The 16,348-nt window shown below is 40.1% G+C and overlaps 1 long non-coding RNA gene across 1 annotated transcript; it reads right to left on the minus strand.

The window, feature by feature from the left end:
- Nucleotides 1–1,767: 1,767 nt before the first annotated feature.
- On the minus strand, nt 1,768–11,647 carry LOC139676893 (uncharacterized). Its single transcript, XR_011698742.1, has 3 exons — nt 11,585–11,647; nt 7,949–8,153; nt 1,768–3,173 (listed from the first exon to the last, which is right to left on the minus strand). It is a non-coding gene; the product is annotated as an uncharacterized lncRNA (long non-coding RNA).
- Between the last annotated feature and the right edge of the window lie 4,701 nt (nt 11,648–16,348).

A 16,348-nucleotide genomic window follows, 5' to 3' on the forward strand; every position in this document is an offset into this window, starting at 1 on the left:
CTACTTATAGTCAAGCTCTCCCAATTGTAAATAACATGAATTAAACCATGTCAGTAATCTAGTGAATGTGTACTAAATCAATCTAACTTATGGTTCAGAATTAGGCTACAGATGAAATCGAAATGCATTTTTTGGAAAGTTAATAACACACAAACTGAACCAAAATTATTTTGCATATGGAAGAACATGAAAAGAAACGTTAAGTTCAATATATAATTACCATAGAATGTTTTGGATTGGAAGGGACCTTAGAGATCATCTGGTTCCAACCCCCCTGCCATGGGTGGAGACACTTTGTACATACATATTGAACAATACAATATTGTACATACAATATGTACAAACATATTGCATGTTTTTATTTTCTAAATCTAGTATTGAGGATAGCAGTATTTCCAGTAATTCAATTTTAATTGTTGTCCCTACATTTAATATTTATTCCCTTTATGTACTTTGAGATTTGATTCTGCTGCTTTCCTGTACCACAATATTTTTGTGTGAAGTCACCTGAATTTCATTTTTAAAACCCAGTGAAATAAGACTTCATATATTCTTGAGATTGAGTAAAAGTCTGTACATATTTTGCAAATATTATCACTCTTATTCATGCTGCATATATTTGTGGATGAAAAGTAATGTGAATAACTATCATTTAAGTAATACCTGTCATCCAAAGAGTATCTAAAACTGTCAAGGTAACTCAGTGGGCCACACCACTTTTTGTGGAACTTAAGAAATTGTCAATAATTTCCTTAACTAGAAAACTGTTTTGAACACCAATATCTGGATAAACATCTGTTGATGTACCAAATATGAAAATTAATCTTCAGGTAGTAAAGTTTCGCTGATACTTGAATTACAATGGACTAGGCACCCTGTCAACTGCTGTCACAATCTCACTTCTTTCTACAAGGCCCATGAAATTCTTAATATCTGCTCAGAGCAGGTATATAATTAAGTGAATTATGATGAAATACTCTTAAATCTGGAGGAAGAAAAGAATTTTTGTTGAACTCATGTTTCCAGAAGTCCCAAGTATTTTTAGTGGTTGAAATCTTGTAGTCATCTCCATTTTTATTGGAAAAAACCCCATATATACCTGTTTGGACAGGACTTATGCTGCTGAGTTCTGGTCTAAAAGTTATTGAGTAATAACTACATGGCTGGCTTGACTTTTGGAAATGCCTTTTACAACAGTTAATCCCACAAAAGCACTGTGCAATGTATGAAATTTATGCATTATGTAGTGGTAGCTTATTAAATACTGTTTAATCTGTGTGCATAGCAGAATTTCTTTTGGCTAATTCCAAAAGAGAGGCCTGATGTCCGCAAATATGACCTTTCTCATAGGTGAGGGACCTTATGCAGAGTTAGTTGCTCATTGCACAGAGATGCTTGGAAGGAGAGGAGGAGGAGGAAAGGCTCAGGTTTTGGGTTCCGTCACTGTAGTGAGAAGTAAATTGGATGCAAGGAAAATTTGCGTTGGGCCTTATGACTTAGTGCTGTCAGATCCTGCTGTGTTGTGACTAATGCTGTTTCCCACTTTATTGTTACTGAAATCAATGGCAAAACTCCATTTATGTTAAGAGCACATGACAAGATCCAGAGTAAATGAAAGAAGCAGATGACTAACAGTAATGGATGTAATTGAGAAAGAACAGTCCTATCAAAGGGTATATTCAGAGTTGATTTAGAGCAGTAAGTAAAGATCATTCAGTATCTGACTCAAAACAAGATAAAGGCTAAAGCCATTAAGGGCACATCTACTGTTCACAGAGGGAAAGGGTCTCTTCATTCATTTTAATTGTGGGGAGGGAAAAGTGACTCCAGATGGTGATTATGCAAATGATCTTTTAATTGGTAAACAGGAATATTTCCCTTTGCCCATATTTATTTTTTGAGATTAAACTTTGCTTGTGCAAACAGTTTGCAGGCTGGTACACAGCAATGGACATCTGTGCTTTTTCAAATCATTAGCACTAGATTAGAAATTTTGGCTGAAATTCTGAGTACTAACTTGCAACACCTGATTTCAGTTGATCCATACAAGGGTTGGGTGCTATCCATTCTCTGGACAATATTGTTTATTGTTTGCTACCAATTTAGAGCTTTTCTTTCACTGAAGCAGCTTTTCTTTTCTTGTGAAAACTCTGCCAGATGTGCTGCCCTCTGGGTTCTCTTGTCCCTGACAAGGGACAGCTACAGTGCAGGAAGGCAACCCATGCTCCTGGCTCATATACTGTGTGGAGAGATTGCCTCATAGATCAGACAAGAGCTATTTAAGAAGTTGCTCTGAACTTAGCCTCAGTTAATGTAATCCCCAACACTAAGTGGCTGGACTTTTTTTTTCTTTGTCAAAATATGTGTACGGACAAGTGCTTGGTGTAGCCATGGAGCTGGGCTGCAAGTGTGGAGGAGAATAAAGCTGGGATGTGAGCAAGTTGGCTCTTTGCCATCAGCCTTTGTTGTGGCTCATTTAGGATCTAAGACAAGTAGGCTCTTCAAGCCACTGTCTTCCTTGGTGTGATGTTACTGTGTTCAAGGAGTAAAGGAAGATACTGTAAGTGTGGAACTTCTGGGTAACCTGATTAGTGTCTCTGTCTATCATGGAGATGTCTCCTGCCTGATCTATAGGGAAGAATGGCCAGAATTTAAACTGGTCTTCAGTGATGGTCTTGCGCAGTTCAAATTCTTTGAGCTACTACTTTTAGCTTGGTTTGTTTAAATGTATCAAATGGCTAAATTAGAAGTGATGCCAGGACCCCTGCTGGGATCATCAGTATTTATGTCCATCCAGTCTGTGAGCTGCATGGACACTGTACCCTGCAGCACTGAATCAGCAAGAAAGTTAGATTGAGTTGCATGAAGAAAATGAAGTTGTAGAGTGGACAGTAAAGAGGAAAACTGTTTAAACATTTAAGCAGTAAAGAGACTGACATTAGAAAGCTAGAGGTGTCAGCAGATGTTGAGATAAACCTGCAATTCAGCTTACTGCTAGCACAGATCTTGGATTTGTTTACTTAAAGCCAAGGTGTTTAGATGCTGTTGACTTCTTCCAGCACTACTTCTGGTAGCAGAAAAATGGTGTGTGAAATTTTGCCTCAGCAGCAGGCAGGGACCTGAAGACTGTGTGGTGTCAGGATCTTGCTCTGTGAAGCTGTCTCCTTTGTCACCTGAAAAACAGTGACATAATTAAGGTGAAGGGGTTTGTGTAACTCCTGGGTCAGGTTGGCATTCTTCCAATGAACTCAGCAGTGCTGCATTTGGAAAAAAATAGGCTGTATGAGCATTTTTCAGGGACGTGAGGTTTTCAGCAGCCTGATTGATGTGTAGTCTAATAATGACATTTCTGAAATCATGCTGTATTTTACACTCACGTCATCCTGCAGAATGCAGAAATGTACTGGGGATGCAACTACATGACATGGCACTTCATCACCTCTGAAACCACAGATCATGGCCCCTGTAGTAACCTGGTATTTCCTGCAAGTTCAGCTGCTCTTACTCTGCTTTTGCCTGGCTGTGGCTCCCTCCGCACAGGCCACGTTGATACAACTGTTGTAATGTGCAATTAACTAATCAGTGAGTGAGGTCCTGGGTTAATAATAACCTGCTTTGAACCTAGATTGTCACTGACCTTGTGAGCATCCATATGATGCCAGCAGGCAGGGACGTACACCTCAGAGGTGTGGGTGTAGGGAGGATGGCACTGAGTGCTGGAGAGACGGAGGCAGGGGTGGTAACCTGTCCAGCAAGCTTGGAAGTCTGTACTGTGAACTGAGATGTTAGGGTGCTGCCCACTTTCCAGTGTGGGCTGCTGCAGTACTGTGTTCAGGGCCCTGGCATCAGGCATGTGATGTAGCTGGGGTAGAACTTAAGAATAGTTCATCCTGAAATGGGGCTGTGCAGCATCCAGGTTACATGTGAAAGCTTCTAACCATTCCATGGTTGGCATGAAGGCCAAGACAGGTGGTGCTCCCGTGGGTTGAACGGGGAGGTGTCCCCACTAATCCCTGGAAATGGTAGGGCTGAGCTGTGCCTTGGCCCCCTGCCTCTCCTGGGAGTCATGTCAGGTGTGAACCTTGGGCAGGTGCAATTTCTTTCCCAGGTCTGCTGAGCACTGTTTACAATCTGTAGTTGGTAAGATAGCCAAGCTGTTGGAGTGCCCACGGAGGTAGTAAGGAGATTATTTTGATTTCTCTTTTGGCTGTAGATATTCCTAGCCATCAGTGTAAGGAGACTTTGAGGTAGGGTAAGGTCCTGACCTTTTGTATGTCAAATCTAGATCTTAGAGACTCAGAAAAGGGTGGGCAAGAAAGACCTTGGCTTTGTAGCCTCCTAATCAGAGCATGCAGATTGAAGTGGTCATTGGTTCCTGCTTCAAGGACTGTGTTAGGCACTCAGTAAAAACACATAATCATCTTGCCAGGAGTGAAGCAGCCACATCTTTTTGATTGCACTTGCTGGAGGTGTTCTTGTCCCCGCAGCTGTAACATTGCTCTGAGTTTGTCAGGGCTCTGCAGCTTGTTAGTGGCTAACGGGTCATGGGGAGACTGACAAGGCAGCCTAATGAAAGGCTTCTCTGTGTTAAGGGTTGAAATTTGGGAGTCATCTGCAATAGGGCTTCAGTGGAGTCAAAGGTGAGAACCATGAAGGTACCAATCCTTTATCTGGAGCATTTAGTCAAGAGATTTGTGGGCACAACCGGAATAGCTCAACACAGATGCAGCTGAAACCAATGATACATACAGCTCTGCAGTGTTGTAGGATGAAGCAGTTGTAGAACACTTCTGTAATAACCACATTTAAAAGACAGAATAATATTTGGCAAATAATGTGCATTGGTAGTCACCTCTACTATGTAAAGGCAATACATACATTATTGAAAACTGATGAGAGAAAACGATCTACAAATGCCATGTTTTGGAAAGATCTTAAGTTGTGCTCTAATACTGCAGAAATTAGTAGGCTTTCAGTTTTCCTGGCTTTTGATCTTTTGTGAGTTACTGGGCTGCTTTTATTTGTTCCAATTTCAAAACCAAAATGTTACAATCAAATGCAAAAGCTCAGCTCTGTTCAAAGGCACATGTAAGAGGAGCAGTGGCTGCTGTCCAGAATCATTTAGCGTGTGCCTCGCCAGTGCAGTGCTTAACAAGGTAGGTCCCAGAAACAGCCTAAGTGCATTAACACTGTGCTCTGCCTCTGCAAACACACCCTCCTTCTTGGCAGGGCTGGTTAGCCTAAATCCAAGGCTGCAGTGATGGGTTTATACTGTTTCCAGAACTGGGGAGGTCTGACTATGTTTCTCAACATAAACCTAGCCATCTTTTCCTAGAGGCTCTCTTTAAAATGAGTTTTCTCATCTGCAGTGCCTCATGCTTTCTATTACTGATATCTTTCTTGCTTCCACCAGAAGACAAGTTTTAACACAAGCTGAAGATGATTGTGGGTAGTACCAGTAGGAACAATGCTGGTCTTGAAAGTTTCTCTAGAATGTTTAGGCTACTGGAAAATAAATTACTGCTTTGGGTATAATTGCTTTTTATTTTTCTAGAGTCCTTTGTAAATGTGATTACTCAGCCTTATTTCAATAGCTCAAGAGTTTCGGTACTTAAATTAGCCATACTTAGGCTTAGTTTTGCATAGTTCTGTTATGGTAAGATTGCAAGATCTACAGTTGATATTTTTAGGTGTTTTTTTATGCTTCTGGAGACCCTGGTATGATGTTTTATCTCAGTGCTACCACAACTGGTTTCTTGTAGAGAAGAAAACCATGCAGATGTCTTAGTAGGGGATGAGGAATTTCCTTATTGTGAAATAGTTTGATAGAATCCGTACACTAATTCATGAATATTATTTATAATTTTATATCCCATATTATTTCCGACTCTACTTGTTCTTGTGCTGCCTGTAACTAGGAATGCTCACCTGTAAAATCAGTTGTCTTTCCCATACAGGTTATTGCCAGTCATCCAAGCTTTGTATTTTAAGGAAGTGATTAACACTCCTTATCAAGACCATCTGTTGCTGTTGGTTTTTTATGGAAGCTTGTTTCATTCAGGAATCCATTTCTGTATGTTAAGCTTTTCTTCCTTGGCCTATTTCTGTTCAGATGTGGATTCCATAACACAGCTCAGTTGCAGTTGTCACTCCTGTTCTTGGAGTCAGACAGTGTTGAAGGAGTCTTGCTTTGGGGTGTGCTGTGAACAGCACTGCTCCTTTCTAGTTAAACCTACCCAAAGGCACAAAATTGAGGGGCTGCTGTGGGACTCTGCTGGCACATTATATCCCAGAGCAGTTTGTGGAATGACATCTTGAGTGTGTTGCTAAGTATGAGGTGTGATTTGTGATAATTTTGGTTCATCTTAAGCTTGTGTTTATTGAAAGTAACTACAGGCTCAGGCTATTTGCTGACATCTTTGTAGTGAGATGCCTATGACTGCAGGTACAGACTCCAGCCAGAAATTCATCCTTACAGTTGATGTCCTTGTTTTCGGTGTCAAAAAGACATCATGTGACAGTGTCTGCAAAAGTTGTTCCCACTTCAATATTCCTTTTCTGATATTTTTGAGACACTTAAGTATTCAGGGCTATGAACCTGTCACTTCTCTGTAGTCCTAAATTAACTATTAAAGGATATAGATATCTCAGTTGTTGAAATATAGTAGAGACTTAGCTAGCTGTCCATGTTTCATTGTCCTTGCTTTCCCATTTCATGCCTTTTTATTGAATACCCAGCAGTGATCCTTCTTGGTAATGTTTAGTGACATATTCTGGTTTTGTGCATGTTCACTAGATTTTTAAAAAATTATTCTTATTTCCTGCTCCTGCTTCAGGGGAGGTAACTTGCATTACTGCTTCTACTGCCACTGGATTGTGGACACCACCTGACTGAACTGGTCTATACCTACAGTTCTATCTACCTGGCTTCTGGCTGCCCCTCTAATCCACAGCCTTGGCTAACAAGTTGCTTCCTGATAAGACAGCGTTGTTACTGATGGTCATCTGCTGGCAGGGATCTGTTATTTTTGCTGGCTATTTTCCACTGACAACAATTTCCTTCCTCACTTCCAAAACTCATTACCATTTTTTGCTTTGAATGTACTTGTGAGGCTGATATTTATTTATTTGGGTTTTTTCTTTGAATTTATGCAGAACTATGCTAACTCTAATTAACAGGCATCCATCTGTGCGCTCAGCACCCTGATGGTAATTAAAATTAAGCATCTCTGCATTGTCCAAAGCAATATATAAACCAAACTTTTCAAAACATTTCTGGAAATGTCTCTGTGGAGGGGTTTCCTCTCCTGCTGGCTTCCCTTAGTTTGTGGCGTTGGAGTGCAATCATTGCTGTGAATTAAGCATGTATCGTAACAGCTTTGCCTGCTGTGTCTCTTCAAAGCTTCACAGTTCTTTTACAATAGCAGTACTTCACAATATGTACTGGAGTTCACACCCCCTGCCCAAGGCTAAGAAGTCCACAAGCTCCTGTGAAATGGCAGCATGTTGGGAAAGCAAAATAGAAAGTGACATAAATGCAAAGTCTTGTTCTGGTTCATCCCACGGGCTGTCCTGTTAGGCTGTGCCAGTAGCTTGCTGGAGGCCCATCAGAACAGGCTGTTTCTGGAGCCTTTGGGTTCCAGCTTGCAGCCCTACTTCAGCATTGGTGGTACTTGTTTCCTTATGCTTCATCTGGTCAATTGATCCCAGTATGGAAATTAATAAAGTGCAAAACAGTTGTGTTCCCCCTATTAGGTGTCTCAAGTTCTAATGTCCTTTGTGTAATCACGAAAAGGCAATGTTTATTGAGTTGATTCTCCCTCTTCATTCTCACCCCAAAGGCTGGACAGTGCTTTTTAGAAAGTAATACGAGATGTAAGGGATTACACTTTTTTTTTCTGTGTTCCCGGATTGCTCCATCAGTATTGGCTCATTTGAATCTTCTTACCTTTGTACCAAGAGGTCTCCTGGCAATGAAGGTGTGGGAAGATGCTGGGGTTGTTGCACCATGCACTGTACTAACATCCTCATGTGAGGTGCATGCTGTGTGTCCTGAGACATGGGGCTGAGGAAGTGCAGCTCTTCACTCTGCTGGAGCACAGGGGGCAGGCAGCACAGGAGGCTGGAGGGGTAATTTCAGGCCACTTGGTAACCTGTAGGTAGAACTGTTGCTTTAGCCTTGAGGGTGGCTTGGTTCACATGGGAACTGTATAACCAATATGTATTGTAACACTGCAGATGCCACAAAATAAGCAGCCAGTTTAATATTGCTTGATGGGGAATTGTTATCTTTAAGGTCTCTGTAGTGCTGAGTGTCTGATAAGGGTAATGGGAGTTAGGCTGACAAGCAGATCCCAAGAATTGGGCTTTTTTGTCCTGTGGGCTATTCAGGTCCATTTTGAGATTTCCAGCTATTAACTTTCCTCTGTCTTTAACCAGAGCATGTTATGATCCAGGTGCCCTCCCCAAAGCTTTCTCCTGACAGTCTTGGAGCAGTGTGCCTGCTACATCTTGCATTGCTGTCAGAGGGAAAGATTTTGGGAGCAACAAAAGAAGAGATTGAGAGGAGAAAACCCCCTGCATTAAATACCTGATATGAGCATATTTCTAAGCTTATATTGCTTTGAAATTATCATTTAACATGGTGAAAATATATTTGTTGACATCATTTAAGTGGGAGCATAGGATTAATTTCAAACTGTACCTCACAATTTGTTAAGGCTGAATATTTTGAAGTTGCTGCTTTGCTAGAAACGTATCAAAAGAAGGCTGGTAGCACAATTTTATAAACTATTATTTTTCAGTTTCTATTTAAAATCATTATGCTTCTGACTTGCAGATCTGGCATCCTTAGTACATTGATTTTCATATTTAAAAGTATAGATTGGATAACCCTTGCATAGCAGTATTTGGAATTCTGGCATCCTGCACTTATTCAGGTATAAAAGATAAAATTTATAGGTTGAAATGATGCATTTTATTGAGACATCTGATTCAGTTGGGAGAAAGAAACCTTTTGGGCACAAGGTTTCCACATTAGTCTTGACCAAATTAGTGTAAGCTTCAAGCTAAGGGCATTAGCTGAAGAGCTATTGCACTTGGCATAACCTCCCTGTGTTAATCAGCTGAATAACTTCAGAGAAATGGAGGGGTAGTTGTAGATGTATCAAAGTGTTGTTTTCTGAAAAACCATTCATGTGACTGCTTTGAAGGGCTGTAAATGTATTTTAGAAGCCATAATTGCTGAAAAACCCCTTCAGGTTAATGGGTTTGTAGCTTTTTTTTTAGGACCATAGGCAGTTTCTAGAATAAGAGTGGTTCAGGATAGTTTAGCAAAAATAATTTGTTGCTCAAAAGTTGGATTCACTGAAATACTCAATGTTTAATTTGCTGTGGCTCAAAGGGCTCTTGAAGAGACTTATGTTTTAAACCTTCTGGGAAAATTTCTTTGCAGCCAAATCTGAGCCTGTGAATAACAGCAGAATAAGCACTGCAAGTCGTAATCCCACATTAAATTGTCAATCATAGTCAATGCTTCTTTTTTTTATCCACTGAATTATACTGTGGAGTTGTTGGAACATGGGGCTGATTCCAAAGCAGGGAGCATTTAGTTGTAAAATAGGATGTATGGTGGGTATAAGGCTTGAGGTGGAAGCTGTTAATCCCACTCACAAGAGGAGAATTTGGAGACAGAATTCACTTGTTTCACACGTGATTGGAGGGCCTGCTCATGCTCATTATTTGGTGCTTCTGCCTTTGTAGTTATTTCCCCACCACTGAATGGAACCTTTTATTGTAAGTAAATGATCACAAGAAGACTTAGGAGTTTAAAAAAAAAGTGTGTTGATTTATACTAGGTAAATACTGAAGTCAGACAGTACCTGGTTCTGTTTCCTCTCTGAACCCATTTAAAAGCATGAAAAGAAATATGCTTAAGTGTTTCACCAATGTTATCTAAACTTAATTTTCAAACTTAAAAATACTGTTCTCAGACATAAAAATAACAGTAAGATACAGTAGCTTTACACCTGCTTTAGTGATGATTATTAAGGCAGACAACACATTTGTGCTAGATGAAATAGACATGACACTTTGAAATAGAATATTCTCTAGTCCAAACCTAAACCTATGGAATATTTCAGTGCATGTAAATGATTTGAGCTGTGTCCTGAGATTTTTGCAGCTTGTTTTACATTGTGAACATTGTTAGTGCTCAGCTGACTGGAGGCTGTTCTGTTCTTATAAGGAATCACAACAGAAAAGTCCTTCTGAGAAACTGGTACCAGTGGAGGCTGATGAAGCCCCTGCAGCAACTGTGTGACACAGTTCCCTTTGAGGGCTGCATCAAACCTTCTGCAGATCCTCCTGGCGAGGTTGCCTGTTCCAGCAGCCCTGTGCCTGGACTCTGCTGAGCAATATGAACCTGTGGAATCCAGACCCAGCCACTCAAACCCATGAAATTGCTAGCAAGAAGTTACCCCGTGTGAAGTGTCTTGGGGGAATCTCTCCATTTGAACTGTTAAGGATCTCTGTGCTTTACTCTGTAGAAACATGTAAAAGAGAAAAGATGGGTAAGGGGAATGAAACCGTGTGGAAGCAAAGGGAAGAGGCAGAGGGCTGCAGCATTACTGGACAGGGATTTGTTGACTGACCATAGTCTTGTGAACAACTGGCTTACTGCACACCTGCTGTTGTAGTTTGCAGTGCACTGATATTCCCTCTCTTCCTCACTTCTCTCCAATGAATGCTGCTCCTGCCCTTGCTGGGGTTTAGTTTGATTTATGGCTCATTCAGGATCACTTTTAGGTCCTGCATAATAACAGATACTGTGCTGCTGGGTTGAACAGACGAACTTGCATTATTCTGGATGATTTTTTAAGTCTAACTTATTATTTTTGCGATCATAAGTCTACAGTGTTCCCTTTTGGTGGAATAAAGATGTTCAGATAAGGATAGTGTAGCTTACCATGCCAATAACTTGTTGATGGGAGGCAACTAAAAAATAATGTGGAGGTTCTTTTCCTGCCAATCAGGATTTGAAAGACAAGAGTTGTAAGTACTGTTTCTTTATCATGTGGGAAGACGCTTTTTTCATCTTTGTTAGAACGAAGAATATGGATGTGAAATACTCCCCAATCCTGTCCTTTTATGTTGCTCACACTCTTGGTGTTACACTTCGGGTTGGTGTCTGTACCAGTCCCACCTCCCTGAATGCTGCATAGTCTTTTCTGCCCAAAGCAGACTTGGCCTCATGGCCACTTTTAAAAGCACTGTGATTAAGGGGTGGGGGAGAAGGGGATAGAGGCTTCTGCAAGGCATGTCTAAGTACTTAATACCATAACCCAGCATCACATGTTTCTCACCTTCATTCTCCATTCAACTCCTTTTAAACATGATCAAGGGCATGTTTCCTTGCTTTACCTAATTGAATTAGGTAGTTAGATTGAATTAGCATACAGTAAATTGTCAAAGCAGCAATTGTCTGCAATAACAGAGCCTGGACACCAAGCACAGCTCAACATCCTTTCCTAAAAAGAAAAGCCACTCTTAAGCAGAGAAAGAGCTGAATTTGCAGAAATGTTACCTTTTATTCTGTGCTGGACCCTCTGAGGTTGCTCCCAACTCAAGGCTCTGCAGAACAATGGAGCCATTGTGTCCGGCTGGCAGCAGCATTTGCACAGCTTGCCTCAATGAATATTTTGTCAGAACGTTTTTTGCATTGCCAAACTGTGCTAACACCCACCCCAAGCTGGAGCTGCTGAGTAATGCATAACAGAGGAAGTGGCTGCTTTTCTTGCCCTTTCCCTGAAAGAAGAATTTGACCTGTGAACAGATAACTCTTGGCAGTATGGGAAGAACAGGCCACAGAAATGTTTTTCTAATAGTAAAGATGCAGGAGGAGAAATGGACTGTTCTGTAGAGGCTCTCTTGGGATTGTTTGCATGTCAAACATCAAATATACTATGGAAAACTGTTCCTTAACTGACTGCTTATGTTTCTCAGAATTTGCTTTTTTTCTCCCCTCTGGTTTTTACTGTGGATATACTCATTATAGCTCTACTTGAAAACCAATGGTTCACAAGGCTATGCTTAGTCATGCCCACCATTTGTTAGTTTATTATCTTAAGTTCTTCTTATTTGTTTTCCTTACTTTCTCCACCCATGCCCCAGCATCCCTGCGAATTCTTTTGTGGAGGCTGTTGCTGTCTGAGCCCTTTAGATGAGCTCTGAGAAGAGCATTATGAGCTGTGCAGTGCCCTCCTTCAGGCTGTGTTTCTTCTGTGGATGATAAAACGTAAATTAGCTGTGTTTGTACAACCCCAGATTCATTCCTGTTTTGTAGCTAAGAATGGCTCAACTAAAAATCTAATTTACAACATAGTCTGGGGAAAATGCTTAATTATACACTGAGGAGGAGAAAGTGGTTAAGGGGGAAACAACAACAAGCCTAAATGACATCAAAACAAATGTATGCTGTGAAAAGCCACAAGAACTGAAGCAGACAATATAATAATTTATTAAAAACTGTATAGGTTTTCTCTTTCCTTGAAGGAAAAGACACTGCATTAATGCTGGCATGAACAAAGCTGTTTTATCTTGGGGATAATTTTGTATTCAGTGCTACTAAAATAATTTTAATTCAGATTAAAATTGAGTCTGTCTTGAGATCACCTACAGATATGGTTGGCCCTAATTTCTGAAAACTTATTCTCCATCTACAGTTTTTTTCATCACTGGGCATTGTGTTCTGTTGTAAACTACATCCTTTTATTCATGGGGAGTCTGACCATCGTCTCAGGCCAGAATAATTCATTAAAGTTGCTATTGGTTTTGTCATTAAAAGTGAGATAAGTCACATTTGCTTCCTTTATTAAAAATTCCAGCTTGTGATGTTAATTACTGAGGATAATGAAATGGATATAGCAGTAAACCTGAGCAGAAACTCCTGCATTTATTGTAGAACTTCTCATAATTGGTCCTTGGGTATCTTTGTGGGCCTCTGGAAATTGAGTATTTGTGAAATACGGTGTTTAAATAGAGAAATGAATTCTGCAGTCCACAGAAGACATCAGGTTGGGTGAAACTGAACATGTTGAGTTATAAGGGGTTGGTTGTATTCTCTAATATTTTAAATTAGCGTGTTGATGGACAGGACTTCTGTTACTGTCCAGATTTTAGCGTTTTTGAAGTTGTCACGTGCACAATTCTCATTTCTGTGAATGAGAGGCTTCTATTAACTTGACTCTAATGTCAATTTAGCATGATTTACTGAAAGTTTTTGTAAGACACTTATGAAACAACATTGTACTGAAATAGCTGGTTGAACCCAACAAAAGATGATAATTCAGCTCCTCTATAAAACACTTCCCTGAAAGCGGTTTTGGGTTTGCTTTTGCAAAAAAATCCATCTTTCTGCTCAAAGGCTGTGTCAAAATGTGCTTGACTGTTTCAAGTTTGATCTTGGTAGGAGAATTATCGAAAAGAGTTAGGAGGTCAAAATAATCATGGAATTAAGAGAAGGGGTGAACACTGAGAGTGAGTGTGTGACAGTTCTATCACTGATAGAAACTAATATTGACATGACAAATTTATTCTAAAGAGTTATATAAGGTGTATATTGCTCTGATGGCATTCTTTAAAATCATAACCTTTTCTGTGTAAAGCTTGCTGTTTGATATCTGCGAAGGTTGAATGTAAATTAGTGCATGCTCTGAAGGGCTTGAACAACTTTAAGGATTGTGTTAAGCCATTAGAAAGACTTGAAGCCTCAGTTCTGGTAACAGGAGCAGGGTCAGTAGTTGGTTGGTTATCTCTGGTCTGTGGAGTTGTGCTGCTGGCTCAGACAGCAAGGCAGTGTGTAGGATCCTGTAATTATGATCCAATGAAAAGATTGCTGACTATACACCTTGTCCAACCTGCAGATGATCTCCCTCCTGTAAAATATAGCAAAGAATTTACTTTCCATCTGTTACATTTTATTCAAGGGGATCAATATGTCTTACAATGGTTCTGTATGTTAATTATCCTGTCTGCTAGTAAATCTATTTAATGAAAGAATAAATGGAGACAGAAATTGCATCAAGTTGTATAAGAAAAAATAGTCACACATGAGTCAATTCTCCTGTTTTTTTGTTTTCTTTATTTCAAAGCATGACTTTTGATTATGCATAATATTCAAGAATTTCTCCCTGGTGTACACCCAGTCATGTGAGGCAGTGCACTTTGAGGTGAGGTTCCTCAGTAGCTTTATCCCTAATACCAATGTCAATGGGAGGTTTGTGAACAGTTCTTCAGGAATGTGCATCATTTTGCAAGACCGTGTGTTTATAAGGAATAGGAATGTAGAAGCCTTCCAGTATTTTTCAAGCACAGTTATTAAACCACTTCCTGTTTGTTTCAGTTCAAGTGATCAATTGTGGCATTTGCATCATGTGGGAACCTGTGACAATGTGTCCAGGGTCAGCTTCTCTGAGGAAAAGTAAGATACAGACTTTAAGGAATTAGTAGGACTAGACTTTATTGCAGTCTGAGGTAGAACTGATACTTGTGAAAACTTAGGGGTGGCAGCTGTGGTAAAGCTCCCCTCTGAAAGCAGCCACTCTTGAGCAAAGCTTTGAGCTACTGAGTGTGCACTTGGGATCCTGAATGGGCTTGTGCAGTCCCTGATGGATGTACCAGGAATCTGCAGCCTTACTGATATGGATAACAGAATTGTCTAGCCCAAAGCTAGTTTGAGTGTTTTCTTATGTACTGCAGATACAGTTCTTGCCTGCATTGCAGATAAACTGTATACATAACTTGATTTATGTATGTACATATTTATTCACCCCGAAACAGAGAAACACACTGTGTACAGCATTATCATTGCTGTATAAAGTCTTTCAATGGCAATAAGTTGATTTCCAGGGAAAAGCTGTGCCTTATTTGCCCCAAACCATTAACATAACTGCTTAGTAGGGTACCTTACAGATTTAACATCAGCTTGCACCATCCTGAAAATGAGTGCCTGTTGATGCACTGCAAAAATAGTTGAGGAAGCCATCTGTGACTTGCCTTTCTGTGTGTCCTGTGATACCAATGTAGTGTGTGGGTGAGTTTCTCAGTGGTTAACATTGGGTGAACTAGTCATCTCAAGTAACAAGTGAAAATTGAAGAGCATAGTGTATGGCCAAAACTGCCAATGACTCCAAGATTTTTAAAAAGAATTCCTCTATTATGGCCTCCTTCAGTTCTTTGAGGGTGTAATGCAGCTTCTGTTTTTCAATCAAGTGTTCAAGTACGTGAAACCAGTTACATGTGGAGGACCATAAAAAATACAGTAATCTGTAACAAGAAGAACTTGGTGCATTCCCAGCAACTGTGGGGGGAAAAAGTAGCAATTTATTTGAGTTCAACGTGAATAATCTTGTGCCTTTTCCTGTCTTTTTGAAATTTGTGAGCATATGGCAAAGCCAGACTTAAAGTTCAATGTGGCTCTAATTAGTGACCGAGGAAAGGTGTATTTGTGTGTGTCAGCTGGAAAAATGTACCTTCAAGGACTTGGCTTTGTTGATCTTAGATCTGATTTCAAATTGGCTGACTTGCAAAACAGCCCTTTAAACTTAGATACTGCTTCAGAATGACTGTCAAAACAGTAGAAAAAATAAGAAAGTCCTATATATCTAACCCTGTAGTGTGTGCAAAAAGCATTCTAGGAGCAGCTTGGCTGACTGTTATAGTGATGTGCCACAGGCATCCAGCTGTGTAGATGTAAGACTTCTTCCTCTGGAAATGTGTGTGCATCCCTCTGTGTTTGCTGAGGCATTATCCAAACTCAAATATACAATATTTTCTTGGGAATGGAACTGCATTTTTAAATGCTCTGGTGGCTTCATCAAACAGTTTGGAAGAAAAACAGTTGGCTGCAATACACATTTGAAAATATAGGAACAATCACACCTCTTTCAAACAGAGTCATGCACAACAGGGACAGGAGAAGCAACGCCTGTCCAAGGGAAGTGCTGAGATTTTTGTTGTGTGACCTCCCAAGCTGCCCTGTGTGACTTCATGTAGCTGTTCCAGAAATGAATCCAACCTTTTTGGATGTTTCCATGCATTTATGAGAATTCAAGCTTGAAAAGTTTGAATCTATTGCTGTTTTGAGGTTTTGCAAAAAGTTATTTACCTGTTTAGGTGTTCTACCTTTGTGGAGTTTGTAGGATTCGGAGAGAGCAGAGTAGTTTCTAGATTAATGCTAGAAAGAGCTGCTCAAAAACTGGAATTTGAGCTCAAAAAACTGAATTCAAAGGCAAACTCAAACCTGTTTAGACTAAAGAAACTTTGTGCATGTACTTTTCAACAAAATGTG

This window comes from Pithys albifrons, chromosome 11, assembly GCF_047495875.1.
Source record: "Pithys albifrons albifrons isolate INPA30051 chromosome 11, PitAlb_v1, whole genome shotgun sequence".
NCBI classification, from domain to species: Eukaryota; Metazoa; Chordata; class Aves; order Passeriformes; family Thamnophilidae; genus Pithys; species Pithys albifrons.